Raw genomic sequence first — 20,872 nt, forward strand, 5'->3', positions numbered from 1 at the left:
CCTCATTTTGTTTGGCACTTCTCCTTGATGCTTCTGTGTGACGAAGGACATGTTTGCTTCCCCTTCTGCCATGATTGTAAGTTTCCTGAGGCCTCTCCAGCCATGCTGAACAGTGAGTCAATTAAACCTCCTTCCTTTATAAATTACCCAGTCTTGGGTATGTCTTTATTAGCAGTGTGAAAACAGACTAATACAGACCCTATGTCCAAAAGTGGTTACATTCTGAGATACTTGGTTAAGACCTTAGTAATTGGATTTTTGAGGTGGAGCACACAATCAGCTCATAACACCCAGATTACAGCAGAAAAGTTAGGGCAGAGGAGCTGAACTCCTACTAGGAGAGAAGCAAGCCTCAAAGTACAGACTCCTGGAGTTGCACTGGGCTCTGGAACAGTGATCTGGTCCATTCCCTTATTTTACAGATAAGGAAACCAAGGTCCAGAGAGGAGACACAAATATGTCACATGCTAACTTTGCCCTTTGAGGGTTCCCTTAACTTTTGAGCATCTACCAAATTAAAAATTTAAAAAGATGGTACAACCAAAGCCCATCTACCCACCTAGGATCCAGAATGAAAGTGATGAGGCACTTTCAGCCACACCCACTACCACCTGCCACGGAGGAGCAGCCTCTCTGTGGGGCTCTCCTGGGGGACACAGGACTATGGGACTCACCTTTCCACAGAAGGAGGGGAGGCCCTATTGGTTTTCAGTCACTTAAGTCCTCAGAGACAAATGCCAAATAAATATTTTATTCTTGATTTTTCTGTCTGCTTAAAGGACACAGAGAGGTTCTTGTTCCTTGGTAAACAGACTTGGGGCATGCTTGCCCATCTCAGATTACAGAGTTTTATTTCTCTTAAAGGAAAAATGAAGATCCATGTCCTACTTCCTGTAAGGAGTGATGAACCCACCTCCAAAAATATAGTCAAAATACAGTTCATAAAACTAGTGGAAGTCAAGCACAGGCATGTCCCAGGAAAGCAGAACCAGAGGAGACCAGACCCCAGGCACTTGCAGGCCTGTTCGACTCACTGGAGAATTCCCTTCTGCTAGGGCAGGCTTGGCTCGCTGCTCTGAACACTGCAGATTCCCAAGGAACACCCAGGCCCACAGATGTTCATGGGTCACAGAATTGTGGACTGACCACTTGTGCATTTTGGATTTCAACTTGTAAACACGGGGATTCCCTTTTTACAGAAAGAAAAAGGAAAGGATGAAAAATCACCATGCAAAGGAAAATTGTGAGCTAAGTTTTTCCTTTTGGAATCTTGGCATGAGCATTTAGCTATCTTCAATCTGGCTTTCACCAGACGTTGTGTGCTTTGAGCAGGCGTGGAGCAGTCTGTCCTGCACCGCTCTGCCAGAGCATTCAGACTTGACCTGTCACAGGCCTCTTCGGGTCTCTTATTCCAGCGGTGACGCCCCAGGGGACGGGCCCTGCCAGACTCAGCAGGCTGCCTTCAAGGTGCAACCAGAGAGGCGCTGAAAACCTGGGAGGAGAGCAGTTGACTGACTAGGGTGCAAGCTGCCCACCCGTCAAGTCCCCAAGTTCAAGTCCCAGATGCTCTGTTTCACTGGGCGTCAGAATAAATCATTTGACCTCCATCTGTCTGAAATCAACTCAGCTGGAAAACATTAGAGAGAAAATAGAACATCTACTGAAAACCAAGAGCTGCTTCTGGGATGAACCATATCCCACCCTTGGCCCCTAAATGCTAAAAGACTGAGAGCCACAACCTTTCCTAAGCTGATGAAAGATTTGTTCTGGCCCCAAAACACTACATCCCCAGCCAGAGGCCACAGCATTACATATAACCATTCCAGGTCACCTGAAGTCCCCACTCCTTCATGTCTGCAAGTGGTGTTGCCTAACATACTATAAGTCCATGGACAGTAGCACTTCTGAATGTGAACTGAGCTGCCAGGAGCAAGCACATCCTCCTGACATGAGATACAGCAAATGCAGCAAGGACCTGTCCTGAAGAACCATCGGTCCCTTCCTCCTGGCCTGGTTTCCACTGTTATGTTTACTGTGCCATCATTCAAGATGAACCACTCTGTGGAGTTCCATTTTTCTCAATCATTCTTTGGGATGAGTTTGTCTAGCTGTGAGTTACCAGATTCATCTCTAATTCACAGCTTGTACGAAATACAGACTTCCTCTAACTTCTTTAAAGAACCGTGTGTATCTGTGATCCCATGACTAATAGTAATAAGGAGCCTAAAACATCCATGAGTATTAGTACAGGTTGTGCACAAAGAAAAGTCTTAGTAAAAGATGGAAACCTGGCAGGACGGAGGTACTAAACTTCTTGGAGGGTCATTTCTCATTCTCAGAAGTAGAGCACTGCTGTGACGTGAGAGAAATCTGGCAATAATCTTGCGGGCTGGTGATGTTTTCAGCATGGTTGATTCTTCTTACTCCCATAGGACTGCCATGTTGAAACTTAATGTATTGTATTACTGATCTTTCAAATGCAGAAGAGAGTTATGACACTGACCACAAACTTGCTTATAGTCACCTTAAGTTTTGCATGTATCAAATTTACTATTTTCTTCTCCTTTCGGCACACTTTCCTATGTGTTGGAAACTGATGAAATTCTGGTCCAATGCATATTCCCAAAGGATAATTCATCAACCAAGTGTGTGAGATAGGCATGAAAAGGAAACTATTGTGTTAAATGATTTTGGAAGTGCTGCAGTTCATAGTGCTGTTTTACACAGTATGGTGGGATATTCAGAGCATACTGAGGATGCATGCCTTCTGAAGAATGTTAAAACATTAGTTTATCTTTGTTGAATTCCAAATTTCTCAAAACGATTTGCCATGAAACCCTTATTTGCATAAGATCCATTAATATCCTGTGGAACTAGTGTTCCGGAGATTACACTTTGAGAAAGAATGCTTTAATGCAAATCATTACATTCCATTTTTTCTCATTTAAAAAGCTGCTTTCCTTCTGCTTTGGTTCAGTTTTGGTCCATGTATCCTGCTTGAAGAAAATATGTTTGCATCAGATGATGAACATTTTGATAAAAAGAAGATGGGGACAAATAACATTTTTAGAAAATAACAAGGAATCATCTTTCAGTTTTGCTTATTCTCCTAATTACATTCCTCTATCTCAGGAAAAAGTAGAAACTCTTTTCACAGTAACTTTTTTTTATACTTTTTAATATTATTTGAGTACCTCGAATTAATTCACGACTTCCATGACAATCAGCGCTTATATCCAACTAAATAAAGGACATCTGTCTGCCTTTCTTCCCTGGCCTACAGTTGCTTGTGCAGTGGAAAGGAAAGCAATGGTGAAACAGAAATCGCAGGTGTTTCAAGTAAGGTTGGGGACGGGGATGATGAGATTGCTCAGCTCCGGAGCTCTCAGCTCCTGCACACTGGGGCACCTGTGTTGTTCGGTGCACTAGGGGGCGCCGTATCCATAACAATTTACTCAAGAAATCACAAGGTCTTTCCGAATCTGATTTCTCTTCCCCTACTTGCTCATTTTCCTTCATTGCTTTAGAGCAGTATGACCCAGAAGAAACTCATGGTTGGTGTATTTACCTGGTACATTTACCAGTGTACATCTACACTGTCTGTTGATCAGTAAGTTCTTATCTTGCCCGGGTCTTCTGCCCTGATTTAGTTTTGTTGCTATTTTTAAATTACTATTGTATTTTTAAAATCAGTCTTTATCAGATCTTCTTTCTTTTCTCAACTACAACATGATTACAATTCTGGTTCAATAATCAAGAGATGACCCATGTGATGACTGTCACGGATAACGCTCAGGCAATACTGCAATTGCAACAATAGAGATAAGTAGAAAGTGTGTATAATGCAAAAAAAAACAAGGGTGTTGGAAGAGTCGAGAAAGCAGTAGTTCCCTGTTATCAAGGCAGGCCACACTAGAAAGATTCAGGTAACTCTCAGTTTAAATTATTTTGATCTACAAAAAATTTTGGCACACATAGGGGCTATATGGGAGGTCAGTAAAGACCTCAGGAAAAAGGTTTCATGTGGGATTTGAGCTAGAGCAGTGGAGTTTGCAGATAACAGCAAGGCAGATCATAAGCAGAAACAGCCCTTGCGGCAGATCTGCAGGAAAGACGCATTGTCATCCCTATTCGTATAGCTGGAAATAAAGGCTCTGAAAAGTTCAATAATGAGCCCGTGGTGGCACAGTAAATAGCAAGACCAGGATGCATACTCAAATCTAACCTGCCCTGGCCTTTTTTTATCGCTTGTAGGAGGCAAGATAAGATTGAGCTGGATTGCTACAAATTTTGGAAGACAATTTTATTTTACTGTAAGGGCAATGAGGAAACCTTGGGCATTTCAGAACACGAAAAGTGACATGAAGAAATCATTTTCATTCCTCTAATTAGCACCCTGTGTATCTCCCCCAGCCCTCCCTGCTTCTTTGCAGATCTCTATTCTGTGTGTAGATAGTTATATGGATTAGGAAACTAAGCCTCAAAGAGGCAAATTGGTTTTCAAGAGGTCACATAGTGGGTATAATTGATTCTAGAACTTTCTGGCTGCTTATCTAGCACTCTTTTGTCCAAATTATGCTGCCATAGCCAATGTATGAAAAATCATTTTCATCGTTCATTGAATATGTTTATCACATAATAACTTCATTGTTCCCCGGTGAGCCAATAGGAGTAGCCTTTGGACTCTCGGTCTGAGAGTTTGATTAATCATAATAGAGACAACTACTGTTCTTTTGGGGCAATTTTTAAAGCTCTAATTCCAGACACAAACCTGAAATGAGAAGACTCCACCAGACTAAAACCTGTTTTATCTGGTTTGGTCTTTACTATATTCTACCTACCCCTTTTTGCACAAATCTGAGTTTCAAGGATGGAAAGAGAAAAACGGCAGTGTGGTTCGATTTAGACAAAAACTTGGTTGAGTAGAAATTTTAAAAAATGTCCTTTCTCCACTCCTTGTAAATCAATATCCAGGTCCTGGGGGCAGGATGTCGAGTAGGGAAGGGAAGGAGTGGAGGAGAAGGAAAAGTCAGGAGTCCAGGCTTCCCAGTCTTTCCCCCACTTACTTCTTTGTGATTTCTTTCAAAAATCCCTCTTCATTTCATCACTGGATTCCCAGGCACTTAACCCCTGTGATGGTCAGGTGAGATAGGAGAGGTTCCCGTTTCAGTTATAACTTGCACTGCGGCTGTTGACAGCAAATCCAGGCCTCTAGCTATTTTCCAGACTGGTCAGAATGCTAACCTGAAACCCAGAAGTAACTGCCAGGGCAGAGGTAAGTCACTGCTGGCTTCTGCTTCTACACAGAGCCTTGGATCCCCCAAACACTCTTAGATCCTGGCAGTACTGATGTTTGCCTTTTCAATCTGCCCTCTTTTCTTGTCTTCTCCTTTCTTTCTTTTTAAAATAGCGTAAACAAAAAATACAATTCAAAATTAAAATGAGTTTATTACTTCAAATATCTCTTGTGCTCCGGTGAATTGACAGGATTTATTTATGTTGTCAAAATAAATCAGATGAATTTGATTTTGGGAGTGGAGATGGACTTTAAACATAGGCAAAATAAAAGAAATCACAAAGAAAAAATATTAGAATCTCTGAGTTTCAAATAAAAAAGAACACAGTTAAAAAGTAAGCAAATGAGGGGAAACATTTGTAGCAGACATGGCAGATAAAAGATTGAAACTGCCACTCTGAAGGAGGTTACATAAATCAATAAAAAGAGTAAAATGTGTAAAGGACATATTCATTCTCAGACGTCAGCTGTTTCAAAAGCCAAGAAACAAGAAAAGAATTCTTCCTCATTAATAATCAAAGAATTTTGAACAGAAGCAATGCGGCACCAGTGGAGGTGCTTTGGGGCAAACATATTTAGGTATGTGAACGCCTGAGATGAGGAGAAAGAACAATGAAATACTTACTCTCCCTCTGCTGATGTGAGTAAAATTGGTACATTTCTGAAAAGTAATTTGATAATTCAGATAAAAACCCACAATAGCCGGGTACAGTGGTTCACACCTGTAATCCCAGCCATTTGGGAGGCCAAGGCAGGTGGATCACAAGATCAGGAGATCGAGACCATCCTGGCTAACACGGTGAAACCCTGTCTATACTAAAAATTCAAAAAATTAGCCGGGTGTGGTGGCATGCGCCTGTAGTCCCAACTACTTGGAAGGCTGTGGCAGGAGAATCAGTTGAAACTGGGAGGCGGAGGTTGCAGTACCATTGCACTCCAGCATGGGCAATAAGAGTGAAACTCTGTTTCAAAAAGAAAAAAAAAAAAAGAATGTTGAGGTTTACATCTAGAGTGACTCTAAGATAATGAGACTAAATTTTTTAAAGTCTCATTTAGACTAAATTTAGGCTAAATTTTTTTCTTTAAGCAATGTACTAAAACCTACATATTCTAATCCAAGTAAAAGCTACATTCATGTTTCTTGAAGGCTGAGAGATATTGTTATCACAACATTTTAGACTAAGACTTTGAGTAATTTGATCTTACACGTCTAACATCTTTAGATGATTCGACATTTTGGATTTGATGCTATAGCTATGAAGTAAGTATTTTGGGTAGGGGTTTCAAATTAGAATCTCAGTGTTTGATGTGGTTTTTGTTGTTGTTATTGTTGTTGTTGTGAGACAGAGTCTTGCTGTGTCACGTAGGCTGGGGTACAGTGGTGCGATCTTGGCTCACTGCAACCCGCCCAAGCAGCTGGGACTGCTGGCACCACCACCACACCTGGCTAATTTTTGTACTTTTAGTACAGATGGGGTTTCGCCATGTTGGCCAAGCTGGTCTTGAACTCCTGACCTTGGGTGATCTGCCCACCTTGGCCTCCCAAAGTGCTGGGATTACAGGCGTTAGCCACCACTAACCAACTATGGTTGGTTGTGCCACCATAACCAACCTCCAAAGGTAGAGGTGATTCCATCATCACCAGCTTGCCACATTATCCTGGGCAGGCCATTTGTCAGCCCAGTAGAAACATATATTTGTCAAAGGCAGATCTAATTTTCCACACTGTCATTGTGGATACAGGTAGGGCCAGATTTGAAGTTGGAGCTTTTCACTTAGGTGAGTTATATTTTATTAAGAAGGTCATTATGAAATTCTACTAGGTCAAATATTTCTAGAATATTGTCCCAGTATCTATTGCTAATCTAATTATAGTTAAACATTTGTTGAAACAGAATTGGCTGTGAAGAGCACAAACACATGTGCAGAGTTAATTATTCTTGTAGAGAATCTCTACAGATTTGCTGAGATCTTCTCTTTAGCAGAGCTCAGACATCTTCAGGTTGCCAAGTTAATGCAGAGATTCTTTTCTAGCTCACTGAGTTAGAAGATATATTTCTTTTTTATACCCATGTAAATTTGTTATCTAAAGCATCACATTCATAACTAGAGAACAGACTTGTAATTTGAATGGTCATAACCTAGAGTTTGAACAATCCCCTTATTGTCTGTTTCTGCATAGAGCTGAGAAGACAAGTTTTGCCTCCTTAACAAACAAGATGATTTCAGGATCTGAACCAAAAATTTCAATTTGTCTGTGTCTTTTCTCTCCCTCTGTCCTGCACAGGGTCAGACACACAAAGTCAATCACTCTTTGTGTCAAGTAATATTGGTGATTTTCTGTACTCCACGATTGGGGTTGTAAATATAATCCAAGTTATATAATATGACTGCTTATACTTTTGTTAATTGTATGTGTTTGTTGGTTTTGGGTGCCAGAAATAATCCAACTCTAACGAGTTCAGGCAAAAAGAAAATCTACTGGAAGAGTAGAAGGGTATCTATAAAGTCAGAAAAAGAAGTGAAAAAGTAAAATGCAAGCAGGACAAGGGTGCAGTGGGCTCAAGGGCAACTGGAGCCAGGGACTGAAATGCCATCAGGTATTTCTCCCTCTCTCCCATCCCCATCTCTTTCTCTCTCTTCCAAACCAGCAGAAAATGTGCCCCCTTTCCCTCACCGAAAAATAAAAAGCTTCCAAGCCTCACTTTCACAGCTTCTGCCACCACAGAGGAGCTGGCCTCTTGCTAGTTACAGTTCAGAAAAACCTTGGGAAAAGACAATGATTGGTTTAGCTAGAGTCAGGGGCCCCCATCCTTGAACCAATCAGAAGGCCTGGAGAAATGTTCCCATGGTATAAATCACCAGATCTCAGAGACTGGTAAATACAGTGGTCCTGGTGGATAAGGAGGATATGTTCCAAGACTATCCCAGACCCAAGGATAGTACCAACCCTACACATACACTATATGTTTTTTATATATACACACCTATGATAAAGTTTAATTTATATTAATAAATTAGGCACTATAAGAGATTAACAACAATAACTCATAATAAACTAAAACGCATACCAAAATACTGTAATAAAAGTAATGTGGATGTGGTTTCCCCTCTCCAAACCCATCTCCACCCACCCAGGTCAAATAACTTAATATTTTTGGATCAAGGTTGACTGAGGATAACTTAAACTGCAGGAAGTGAAAGAGAGGATAAGGGAGACTACTTTCCTGTGAACAGAGCAGCCACCATAAGAGGGTCCACTACAGGGTCTTTTTAGATTTGCTGTATGTTGCCCAGGCTGGAGTGCAGTGGTGCAATCTCGGCTCACTGCAACCTCTGCCTCCCGGGTTCAACCGATTCTCCTGCCTCAGCCTACTGAGTAGCTGGGATTACAGGCGTGCACCTGCTCAGCTAATTTTTGTATTTTAAATAGAGATGGAGGTTCACCATGTTGGCCAAGCTGGTCTCGAACTCCTGACCTCAGGTGATCTACCTGCCTCAGCCTCCCAAAGTGCTGGGATTACAGGCATGAGCCACCACGCCCAGCCTAGATTTGCTTTTGAAAGCTCTGTCCCATATTTTTGTAATCAGTCACAAGGCACAGCTATTCTTGTTAACAATAAAATAGTGAAAATATTTTTAAATTGAGAAAATGTAACAAGACTTAGAGAAGAAAATTAAGATCACCCACAATCTCATCACCCAAATATAAGCACTATTTACATTTTAGTGCATATCCTTCCAGTCTTTTCCACAAGCTTATATCCTTTTCTATATATATATTATACCATTGAGATCATGTTAAATATACAACTCTACACACCACTATTCACTTAGTATGTAAAAAGAATACTCAATAACATTTTACACTTATACATCTCTTTATATCAGGGGAGTTATGACATCAGAATATCTGCGAACTTTTTGAATTTGAACAGAAAATCATAAAGGTATAAGCATATTGGTATGCACTTCTTTTGGGAAGTGGGTCCATATTTTCATCAAATTCTCAAAATGGTCTGTTAGCAAAGGAAAAGGTTAAACAGCATTCAAGTTTTCAAAGCACTTTCACATAAACTACAACACACTCACAGCTGGCATTTAATATTTTACTTTTAACTGCTCTCAGGTTCGTTGACACAAGGCAAACCATACCTTGCAATGCATGCATTTGAACCACAAATGCTCAAGCCAGACCCTTAGCTTGTGGATGAGCCATCCTACTCCCCAGCATCCCCTCCCAGGAAAGCTCCCTTAACCTCACATCATGCCTAACTCTTGCGAAATGGTTAAAACCACTTACAAAGGCATGGATAGAGCTGACCCAACCAGTTTGGTCTAGAGCTGTTCCACTGCCTCAATTACTAGGGCTCTTGGACAGAGCTTGACTTTAGGGCAAGATCACTCAGATCATTTAAATCCAAAATTGGATCTCTCAGGCAAATTATTGATTCACCTATATAAGTTCAACTAAGTCAGCTATGATTCCAGTCTCCCTTCCATAGTGAATTGTACACAACTTCAGTGGGCTTCACCCTTCAGAGCCCCCTTTGAGTCTGTTCTGCCTACATTTATTTAGTGGTGACAGCGTTCCCTTTCCACTTTGTGCAGCATAGCTCCCTTCTCTCCATGTTATAGAAGTCACCTTGTCTGTCCCTAGGCACACGCTTGTATCTTAATCTTTATTTTCCAACTCAGTTGTGGAATTCCACCGAGAAAACCCTTTCTTGCTCAACAAGAACTGCGGGTACAATTTCAGCTCACCTTGGGTCTGCGTTGCCCCAGGGAGCCCAGGCTGAGGGAGAACAAGCTGCAGCCACCACTTGAACAGCATGTTCTCAGGTCTTGACCTGCTTTGTGTCATCTCTGTTGCTTCAGTGCCTCCATTCATTCCATCTCATTCTCTGACTGCCATACTGTTAGGTGTTCATCACAGTCATTTCCCTCAGTGATGGGAAGATCCGATTCTCAATTATGATTTTAGGCTTCTCAAGTGTTTCTTGTTTGATTCCATTCAGCGCACATGAAGCAAAATTTAGAATTTACCTTGATGAATGAAAAAGGCATGTTGATCAAATAGGTTCTTTGCCACTTGGAAAGCAACTGGATCAAACAACTGAGAAAATCTGGGGAGACAGCTGAGAATTATAAGGCTCATATTATATTCTAGCAGATTCTCTGGAACCCCATCCTGATTTTGAGACAGGCTCTCCTGGGTCTTGGTTTCTCATTTTTTGAATTATACAATGTCACCATCTTCTCCTTGGAATGTGAGGAGTAATTCTGAAATTTTGTTGAAAAGCACTTTGAATTTTTCCAAAGAAAGTGGCCTAATACCACATAAGAGCACGTTGCTAAAACAGCTTTCAGTTCCACTAAGTATGCATGATGAAAAAACTTGCCCTTCCCCTATGATGGAGTTAAAGTATTATTCTATAATGTGATCAGGGTTCCAGTAAGCCAAATCCACTTGTGTGGATTTAAAAAAAATACTTGTGAAAGATCTTTTTAATCCCTCAAATGTCACTTACTTCCATTTCCATAAATGTAATAGCCTATGTTGCGTCAGACTCCCTGTGTACTCTCTTCTGTTTTCTTTATCCATTCATCTGTTATTTCCAGACCTAATACTGATATCTCACAAAAATTGCTTCTATTTAATTACAACTCTCCGGAGCTATTAGTATGTCATAAAAACTAACGTTGCATTTTCACATGACAAATTGACAGTAAGTGCAATCCAACGTCTAACCAAAATTAATACACAAATGTCACTGGGCTCTGGGCTCCTGATCCTTAAGCCTATGACAATTCAATTTTTTTTCAGTCCCTGAACCTGAATTACTTAAGCAATCTTGATTGTATAATAGCAAATATGTGTGTGTGTGTGTGTGTGTGTGTGTGTGTGTGTAAAAAAGCCTAAGGAAGTGCTGATAGAAATATTCATTCATTCATTTATTTGGCATATGCTTATGAAAGCACTGCCATGTACCAAGCTTCATGCTGGAAGAGGAAGAGTTAGACATGACCAAGATGAAGTCTCTGATCTCAAGAAGCCAACATACTAGGGGAGAAAGATAATAAAGAAACAAATAAGCAAGATAATTTGATAATGATAAATGCTATCAGGAAAATAAAACAGTGATATGATCAAAAATCACTGGATTGGGGCAGGCTTTAGTTAGGCAGCTAATTCATTTGTTTAACAATTCCCTTAAAATTTCAGGATGAATTACAATTAAACTCTTCTATACACCAGAAAGAGGAGTGGGTCTTTTTGAAAGCTTTTTTTGTGTTTGTATTTTTATAACTGATTTTTATTGAAGTATAATTTACATAAGGGAAATGCACAGATTTTATGTGCTAGAGATCAAAAACAATTTTTTTCCAATTACCAGGGAAGTTTTTTTAGAGTTTGCATTGTCCCCTGATTGATTGGCTTGGGCTTTTTTCTTTTATTATTTTTAATTGACACATAATTGTACATATTCATGGGGTACATTGTGATATTTGAATACATGTCTACGATGGCTAATAAATCAGGGTAATTTGTGTTGGGAATATTTGAAGTCCTCTCTTCTAGCTATTTGAATATACACAATGAACTCTTGTTACTTATAGTCATCTTATTGTTTAGATTTTTAATCACTAACTTTTAACAACTGTTTTCATCGTTTTTCATAATATATCTGGAAGACAGATTCCCATTTTCTTCTCCCTTTTAGAGATAAAGGAAAACCAAGACTTTTGACTAAGAATAATTGCACCTGTACTAACAATCAGAGTAGTCATGCATGGCTTCTTTCTGATTCAGCAGCCAGGAAAACAAAGTCCCCAATAACATCTTGCGTTAAAATTGCCTCACTTGAATTTTAACAAATCCACATCATGGAAAGAAGGAACACATAAATGATGTAACTCATGGAGCACTAGTCCACTTCCTTCTAAGATTTTTTTTCCCTGTTCTCTGCATTCATATATTCCCTAAGTATGAAAACAGATGCAAGGAGTGAAAAGGAGATAGCAAAGCAAGTTTGATCAGAAATGATGCTTCAACTCATTAAGGTAAAAAGCGACTTCCAGAAATCCTTTATAAATACTTGAATGGCAAAAAATATATCAAAATAATGCTCTCCTCAAGAGAAAGAGAAAAATCAAAGGGCAAGAGATATTATTGGTCTTGATTTTGAAAGCAAAGTTTCCTTAAATTCTTACACTCTTAATTCAGTATCTTATTTTGGTTCAGGAGAAAATCTAGTCTCAGTTCAGTGATGTTAATTCACAAGAATATGAAAACTGGATTAATTACAGGAAACAAGAAATGAATAGCTCACACACACACGCACACGACACAAAACACGCACGCACTCAAATCACCATTTGCACTTTTGCTGATTTAACTACATCAAAATCAGGCACCATCATCTCTCAGCTTCTGCATGCCATTATTTCCTCTACCTGTCACATCTGCCACCTTGTTTCCTATCATGGTCAGATAACCACTTTAAAGTTACCAAACAGAAAACATACAGCCCATATGCAAAGATTCCAGAGAGCCAACGACACTAGCATCTGCCTAGCTGCCTCGTTGCCTCCCCAGTGCTGAGGACTCAGACTTCGGCTTAGTGCAGGCCTTCTGGAAGCCCTGCCTGACCTGGCCAAGGCTGGCCAGGGCCCCTTTGTGCTCAACCCCAGGGTAGCGCACACCACGCTACATTGTAAATGCCCAGTTAACTGTTGTCTCACCTCCCAGACCACACCCTCTGTGAGGGCAGCACCCGTCTTGTTCACTGCAGTGTCCATGGCACTTAAATGCAGCACTCAGAATGAAGGCATGAACAGATGAGCCAATGGGGGAATGGTTGAATGAATGAAGTGAACTAATTCTTTTTCACCGAGCAAAGGAAGGTGGAGAACATGGAGTAAGAAAGCAGAGGGGCTGGGCACGGTGGCTGAAGCCTGTAATCCCAGCACTTTGGGAGGCCGAGGCAGGTGGATCACAAGGTCAAGAGATCGAGACCATCCTGGTCAACATGGTGAAACCCTGTCTCTACTAAAAATACAAAAATTAGCTGGGCACAGTGGCACGTGCCTGTAATCCCAGCTACTCAGGAGGCTGAGATGGGAGAATTGCCTGAACCCAGAAGGCGGAGGTTGCAGTGAGCCGAGATCACGCCATTGCACTCCAGCCTGGGTAACAAGAGCGAAACTCCGTCTCAAAAGAAAGAAAAGAAAGCGGAGGGCAGAGTGAACAGGAGAGATGGAGAAAGAAAGTGACAGAGCCTTGCCACCTCTGTGAAACCAACACTAGTGGCCCAACAGAACCAGAATCCCCTGGTCAGCTTCTAAGGAACACTCCATGGGTGTTTTATTTAAATATTTCACGTGGCTCACACCTGTAATCCTAACACTTTGGGAGGCCAAGTTGGGCAGATCACCTGAGGTGAAGAGTTTGAGACCAGCCTGGACAACATGGTGAAACCTTGCCTCTACTAAAAAATACCAAAAATAAATAAATAATTAGCTGGGTGTCATGGCATGCACCTGTAGTCCCAGCTACTTAGGGAGGCTGAGGCAGGAGAATCACTTGAAACCAGGAGGCAGAGGTTGCAGTGAGCCAAGATCATGCCACGGCACTCCAGCCTGGGTGACAGAGGGAGACTTTATCTCAAAAAAAAAAACAAAACTAAAAACGAATAATAATAATGAGTGAAGCAGAAAAATGTTTCAATATGAGAATCTGCCTCTAAAACAGCCAAGCAGGTAGGTCTAATAATACAGACTGTTCCTGTACTCCATGGTGTGTAGAATGATTTACTGCGTCCATAAAGGAAACTGCAGGACTCAGAGCTGAGAGACACTCTGGAGGCCCTGAAGCTGGGATGACACAGACACAGAGCCGTGTCTAAAGACATAGCTCCTGGGAGTGGAGGGCCTGCAGCTGCCCTGAGTCCACGGGTGACAGTGTTCAGAAGAGGAGCGGCGTCAGCAGTGGCTCCGTCCTACAGCTGATTAACCCAACGGCATGTGCAGTCAGCAAGGGAGGGCTTCCTGTCAGGCTGCGGACTTACCGTCTGTCCCAGACTGGCTTTGTTCAAGTTTAAGGGCGTTGTAATATTTAATAAGGCCTGTAGCAATCTCATACCGTTTGTAAAAATCATGAGAACATTTAATATATAAAAAATATGTTCCAGCTTCAACCTAGAAAAATAACTGTATAGAACATAATAAAAGAGGGTTCAGGAGAGTATTAGCTGATTAGCACATTCTGTTGAGTTAAGAAACCAGAACCCAGACATATGGGCCCAGCCAGGAAGGAAAGTGGAAATCTTAAAGGAAAAAGAAGCTTCAGGTTACAGAAGAGATGGCCTTTGACTAAGAAGTCCCTGGTAGTCATACTTAAAGTTTATCACCAAACTTGAAGCAACTGTACAATGTCAGATAGTAAATCCGAAATTGAATTAACAGCGTGTTGCCGAGGACACAGCGGCGGCCCTGGATCCCAGCTATGCTGTTCTTAACACTGTGATGAGTTTCTCTGTGTAAAGCAGGGGTCCCAGACTTTTGGATTTATGAACCAAGAAAAGAAATTTAATGGAAACATGGAACCAAAATAAGACTGTCAGCTTCTTTTCACCATTGGTCAAGTGAAGAAAAAGGAAGAGGAGGAGAAGGTGATTGTTACCTACCATCACCGTGAATTGGGGCAAAGAATAGACATTTTCACATCAAAAAACTAAGACCATAATCTCCACATTTAAAAAGATGTGATTTAGTATTTAAAAAAACAATCACTTGTTATTTTCTCACAGGAAGGCTTTGGGGAACCAGGGGATGGAAGAGTAGAGAAGAATATGGGCTTTGTAATAACACAGGTTCAAATACAAACCCTGCCACCTACTAACCAGGGCCGATCGCTTTGGGTTTCTGAGACCTAGGCTCTCTCTTCTGCGGCAAATGTACTTTAAGGGTAGTTGTGAAGAGGAACTGCGATTAAGCTCCTCTTCACTGAGATTATTATACACTAAGGTGTAATAAATGCTATCATCTCTTCTGGTGAGGATCTTTGGCCATCAAGACTAGGTGTGTGGGGTCTGGGGACAGGGAGAGAGAGGGCCTCACTCAGTATCCTGCTTCCCAGGATGAAGGCTCTCCTCTTCTGAATCACAAACTCTGCTCAGTCCTGGGTTTTGTGGAATCTTGTCCTCTTCCTCCCTGTTAGAGAATCTAATTTTAGCCTGATCTCACCTGGCTAGAGAAGATATCTGAAGAGGAGAGTTAAGTGTGGGGGGGCCCTCCGCACCCTCCCATCCTAAGTTCTCCTTGGCTTGGGCAGGAACTGCCAGGACACCATCATTTTGATTTAGAATAAAGCTGATTTGTCTGTCGGCCATCAAGATGAATGGAGTCAGGGCTGCCAAAAAATAGAGAATTTGGCCCTGGCTCTTTCTTATATAGACCTTTCCAGCTACAAGATTGATATCAGAGTGTAACATGCGGCTGTAAATGTGGAGAGTTAGGCTTGATCACAGCCCTCCCTGCTTCCCTCCTGCAGGCAAATGACAGGCAGGTTTTTAAGGAAACAGTGAGGCTCTGGGTTTGAAAGTCAGGTGTTAAGTTAGGGACAAAATGATTTAGCCTCCTCCCTGGGATATTCTGAGATACCATTCCAAATACTAATTTGCTCAGAATTCAGATTGAACTCTGCAGCTACCTCATTTGAGAGAAAAACAGAGCTCTAAGAACAGGTTTTCCCCAGCATCTCCTTAAGGAAAGCCCCCTGGACAGGCTGTCAGGAGACCCAGGCTCAAAACCATGGCTTTATTGGTCGTCTATTTATGCCTCAGTTTCCCAACAGGAATACATGACTAATACTAGTGTTTTCTTCTGACAAGACTGTGGTAAAAGTAAAAGAAAACTATACACTTGAGAAAGTTCATAGCACTAGTACAACACAGAATAATTTTGATTATGGTCATGTTCATGGAATTTCAGCTTCATTCTTCCTTTTAAAACCTCAAGTTTAAAATAGAAACACTCTAAATAAAATTTCAGGTGCAACGGTTCACATCAGTGGTCCCAGCTACTCGGGAGGCTGAGGCGGGAGGATAGCTTGAGCCCAGGAACGGACCACCTGAACAAAATAGAGAGACCCCATCTCAAAAAATAATAATAAAATAAAATAAATACTTGTCCAGGTCTTCAAGACCTCACTGAGAACTTTGCTTTCAGTCATTGGATACTTAGAAGTCATCCAGGGTCTCTGGCCCTTTGGAGAGCCAGGCCACATGGGCTTCTGCCCCACCATGAATTCCAGTTCTATAGCCTAGAGAGCCTTATCTTCTTGTGGCCTCTATGCCCTTTGGTTCCTGCTTCTTTGGATCGAAGGTTTGGGGGAGGACAAGTAGGACAGAGAATAAACAAAGAGAGGCTGAGTATGGTGGCTCAAACCTGTAATCCCAGCACTTTGGGAGGCCAAGGCGGGCAGATCACCTGAGGTCAGGAGTTTGAGACCAGCCAGGCTAACATGGAAAAACCCCATCTCCTCTCAATATACAAAAATTAGCCAGGCATGGTGGCAGGTTTCTGTAATTCCAGCTTCTTGAGAGGGTGAGGCAGGAGAATCGCTTGAACCTGGGAGGCAGAGGTTGCAGTGAGCCAAGATCATGCCACTGTGCTCCAGCCTGGGTGACAGTGAGACCCTGTCTCAAAAAAATAAAAAAATAAAAATAAAATAAACAAAGACAGGTTTACAGCACACAAGGAAGCCCCGTAAAGCAAACCAGCCTTCACATGGATGGATGGCTCCTCACCTGCCCGGCCCTTTTTCTCTTTCCTTTCTTCTCATCCCCTTTGTTCATCTCCCCTCTTTTTCAGGTGTCAAACCCTCCAAGTCCTGCCAGTGTACACTGAAGAGCGTGTTTCCTTTCCTGGTGTCTTACTGCTGCCTGACATCTAAAGATGTCACCCAATCCAAACAGTTCTTTAAGGAATTTTCTCAGACAAAGGCAGATTCTTCCTCAGGAGGAGTTTGGATGCCAGCTGTTACTATAAGAGCCCTTGGGTAAAATAGTGCTGTCACCAACTGCTATGTGATAAACCAGTGATTCTCAAAATGTGGTCCTCACACCCTGCTACTACCAACCTCAGCATCACCTGGACACTTATTAAAAATACCGATTTGGGGGCCACAGACTTTATGAATCAGACACTCTTGGAAGTGCAGCCCAGCAATCTGTTTTTAACAGAAGCCTCCAAGAGATTCCGATGCTGGCTGAAGTGTGAGAACCACTGAACTGTCAAAGGACCAGCAGCATGTCCACCTTCCACCAGCATAGTGCCTGTGGATAGCAAATGTTCAATCAATACCTGTTAAATAAGTGAATGGGCACACTACAAGAAAGATCTAGTTCTGTTAATGCCATGTGAAGAGGAAGAGGAAACAATATAAAACACAATTTCTGCTGAAACAAGCCACGGTGAAAAAAAAGAAATGCACAGACTTGAAGTCTTACAGCAGCAAGTCAACTTACAGATACTGAGCCTGTGTTTCTAATGATGCGGATAAGGAAACCAAGACAGCACAAGCATAATGGTGTTCAGGAGCAGAGCTGGTCCCGGACACAGCTGTCAGGCCCCCGTGTGCCCCAGGAATTCTCGGTTCCACACTCCGTCTTGGGAAAATGGTTAATGTCAGAGGATGATTAACGGCTGAATGTCATTGTTCAGGCCCGAATCTGTAGGGCTCACAGGGAGAATGTGGTGTGGGCTGCAGGAGCTATGGAACTCGTGCTGGGTTTCTTTTCAGAACAAGAAAGATCTAGATGAGCAGAGATTTATGGAATTTTCTTTTCTGGTTTTGGTAGCATTCCAAAGCCTGGGGAAAAAAACATGCAGCAAGATTTTCTTCAGTGGGACTAGACTGTATTTGCCCAAAGAAGGAAGACAGATCCAATAAGCCAGGCCAAGGTACCTGCAGATACTGCAGGCCTAGCGTGACACTGTGGCTGGGCTTTTGTGCCGCTGCCCCTCTGTGGCAGGTCTGAAATGTGTCTGGTCTCCTCCATCCCTGATAGGAGGTTTGCCTTTCCCATCACCTTGATGCTGTTCCTGGCTTCCTCGGTTCTCTCTTCCTGGGCATTAACAGAACCGAGTAAATATCTACTGGAATGAATAGACAATTCGCTAGAATGCTTCTGTCCACAATAACTTTGGATCAATGGGGATTTATTTTCTATAACCCCAGGCTCTTCGCCCTGAACATGGATAAAACAACTGGATCACTGAGATCCACAGTTAAACAGCACATAGCTGAGTACACAGTCAACTGAAATCTGAAGATCTTACCTAAATGGTCATTGTTTTGGCTTAGTTCTTACAACATCAATGACTGCCCCTCTTTCTTTGTCCATCCCTTCATGGTATATTGATCAGCAGCAGCAGTGAAGTCTGCTTGTTTCTTTGAATGAGAGGTTCCTCCACCCACAGGTCCACGTTCCTGCCGGCAAGAGGCCCTCTAAGTGGTCATGACCTTGGAGTCCTTGGAGGTTAGATGGAGGAGAGTGGGAGGTGTGAAAAAGCCAAGTGAAACTTTGATGATTTCCCTTCAAAGAAAGTAGGCTGGTGCCAGGGGAGGTCCAAAGAAAGTAATGCTAAATTCTCTAATTTTGAAAAGAATGTCTAAGCCTTAACCTACAACACATACAACCTGAAAGTGACCTTTCCCATAAAACCTCCAGCAGCTGAACCTGACACACTACACAAATAATTTAATTAAATAAGAAAGGAAAAAGGGGGAAGAAAGTACCTCTAGAGCTTTTCAAGAACTGGAAGTGTGACACACCCATGCAGGAGTGAAAAGTTGTCTTTCAACAGCATTACAGTTTAGTAAGCAATGGAGAACCCAGCTAATCATTAGTAAGTGGATTTGTTAGAATTTTTGTTAAACTAAAGATAAATACCATAAGTTTAGCTACTGGGGTGAAAATTTAAACTATTCTGTTAAAGAAAAGGTTAACTGAAATTGGGATGCTTGCAAATCATCTAGAATTTCAGTGGATCTTATTTGTTAAAAACATCATCACAGATTTATGTGTAGAGGGAAGTGGTAAGTGAAACAGAAAATCAGTAATTAGATAGCAGAGCTTCCAAAGGTTAAAAAAAATACTTTCCAAGTTATGCACAGAACAATCCTCTGCAATTATGCTGATTACATGGCAAGTAAATACCTGTGTATTCTGACTTCAGCAACCATAGTATTACTATCGTCTAGGGGAGGAAAGCACACTTCTGAAGATCACTGAGCATTTAAGGACTAGAAACCTAGACATCCTTGGTAGTTAAACAGCAACATACTAAGATGAAAAACACTATTTCTTTCATCTCATTTTTTTCAGGTCAGCTCACTCAACCTTTTCATGTAATTTTTGAGCTTTCTTGGAAGGAGATCAAGATTCCAGTAATGTAACTGCCATGGGGCTGGTGTGCAGACTCAGGGCTCTGATTCAAGGAATCTGAAACAAACCCTAACACTACCCAGAACTCAGGAAGTCTAATTCTTAGCCTGAAAAATGACCTGAAGTTACATATTTCTCCCCTTTGAGTAACGGCTAAATCCAATCAGCTACTCAATAGACAAGCATTGTGTGTGTGTGTGTGTGTGCGCGTGTGTGTGTGTGCGTGTGTATATGTGTGTGTGTGTGTGTTTTGTTGGGCTTCATCTTTCATACTACTTGCTAAGAGATTTTAAAGGAAGTTGAACATGAATTCTACAGATATCAGGTTAGATACATTTCCATAAACTGAGGAATAATTGGGATCACAGGACTCAAACAAATCCATAAACTGAAAATCACAGTTACTATATAAAGAAAAGGAGACTGCATAGGAAGGCTTCTGGGACTGAGGTTTAGATCACACTTCAACAGAAATTATTTGAATTCTAAGCCAGCATAGGAAAAAAAGAATTCGTTCTACAATTTATTGAACAAGCTTGGAGCAAGCATCGATGACCATATGCTTGGAAATGCTGCATGGGATTATAAGGGTTTCTTATTCCCAAGCAGGTCCGGTATACTTAACAATGGTGGACACCAGCTGTTTATTGATGTGTATACTATGTATATAAAACATTCAAGATCAGACTGGCTGGTGCCCTGAGTAGAGATGGTGCTTTCCAGTGGTGAGGAGGCTTAAAGAATGTTGGGGTAGGTCTGTGTGGTTTTCCCTCCATGCATAAAGCAGAAAGCAGTGTGCTCCAGTCCTATCAACAACCCACCCATCTCCCCCACCACCACCCCTATACACATATTCTTTCCCAGCAGCCTGCACCTTCAGAAAGGGGAAATCCTCATCACACATTCGACTCTTAATGAAGCTTAAGGAAATGACGCGGCTTAAGGACCCTCTAGGGACACTGTTTCTCCTGTCCTTCCCTCTTCTGCTGTGTCAACTCTCTTCAGCCAAAGGGTATCATAGAAAATAAGAGAAGAGGTACCCAAGCCAGAGTCTCAGTTATTAAAGAAGCACCAATCATTGAGGTTGTAATAACTTAGCCAATACAATGACCATTCAGAT

This window comes from Callithrix jacchus, chromosome 4 (assembly GCF_049354715.1).
Source record: "Callithrix jacchus isolate 240 chromosome 4, calJac240_pri, whole genome shotgun sequence".
NCBI lineage: Eukaryota > Metazoa > Chordata > Mammalia > Primates > Cebidae > Callithrix > Callithrix jacchus.